We start from the raw sequence: 1,505 nt of genomic DNA, 5'->3' as shown, positions 1-1,505 counted from the left end.
CGACCTTTGACCAGACAACCGAGCCATAACCAGACGCGTTCAGCTTGATGACCCCAATAGAAATAAAATGCATACTTTTTGCAACATTTGCCTGTTCTGTTCTCTGTTCACTGTACACCGCTCCTGTTTCGCGCCACCAGAAAGTGCTACCCGTGCGGACTATTGAAACAAACGGGGAGCGCTTGAAAAGGACATTCGCTGCAAGTGTCGCGCATCGCAATCCCGCTCGCTTTATCCCGGCTTGGACATTGTCCTCCAAATGCAGGCCCTGTTTCCCCACTCTGCCCCTTCTCCAGGACACTGTCTGCCGGCACATAGTTGTGGCTTTTTATTGTTTTATTTTGCTTATCCTTTGACTACGTTGTTTTCATTCGCCTTTATTGCTGGCTTTGTTTTTCGGCTGATTGTGCGCGGTTGTTTCGGCTCTGTCTTAATTTCTGGGTTGCAATTGGTGCTGGGGCAACAATGCATAAATGTCTATAAATTTAACACCAACATTATGTTTGCGGGTAACAGACAGTGGACCTCCTATCTACCGGATTTTTTTCTCTTTGGCCAAAGAGCTGGGGGGTTACAATTCAATTTCGGACGATTACGTGATAGTGGGACAGCAACACAATTGCATTTCCCTGACACTCCCAAGTGAGTGGGAGTCTGCGTCTCTTCTCGCCAGCAAATTGACTTGGCTATAAATTATCCGACAGACAGTGGTTTGAACTCAAAGGGGTAAACTTGAGAATTTTGACTATATGAACAAATTTAAATATTCCAACAACAAGCTCCGGAAATCATAAACTTTATATTGCAATTGATTAATACTGTAAAATTGTTAATATGTAAGGCCTTTAATCCAATTAGATAATCAATATAATAAGTGATGATATAGAAATCACTAGGTTTTTGAACAGTATAGCACACAGTATATTCTTATATCTCAACAACAAGCTTTAATATTGAGAAACTTCATATTTCAATTGTTTAATTTATTTAGATAAGCATTAGGATTTTGAAATCACTAATGAAAGAGTCTTAAAGTATGCAAAAGACAATACACAGTGTATTCTTAATTCGAAAGACGTCGCTTCTATTTTTGATTGCATTCTTTTAGTTCTCTTTATTTTTATAGCACTCCCCAATATTCCCTATGAAGGAGATCCCTATGAAAACAATTGTGCCTGCACCCCTGTTGGCATTTCTATATTGTAACTGCATTGCCAATTGTTGGCGACCAGGTATGTGTGAAACATTTACACGCATGCAGACTAATTTGCAAAATCTGAATTGTCATATCAACAGATGGAGCCGAGCACCGAATGGAGCCGAGATTGCAGCTCCAGATCCCCTTTTGACCCTGCTCATGGCGCCTTACGTTAATTGCATTGAATTGGGACAGGTTGGACGCCTTCGTTTCGGGTGGACGCAAAAGTGCCGCCCCCTCCCACCACCAGCCATCGCTTTGGTGGTCTAGGACTCTTGACTGAAACTGTCTAATATGCTAATTACAC

Source organism: Drosophila elegans, unplaced genomic scaffold (genome assembly GCF_018152505.1).
Source record: "Drosophila elegans isolate 14027-0461.03 unplaced genomic scaffold, ASM1815250v1 contig_814, whole genome shotgun sequence".
NCBI classification, from domain to species: domain Eukaryota; kingdom Metazoa; phylum Arthropoda; class Insecta; order Diptera; family Drosophilidae; genus Drosophila; species Drosophila elegans.
Note: the sequence above shows the minus strand (reverse complement) of the source record.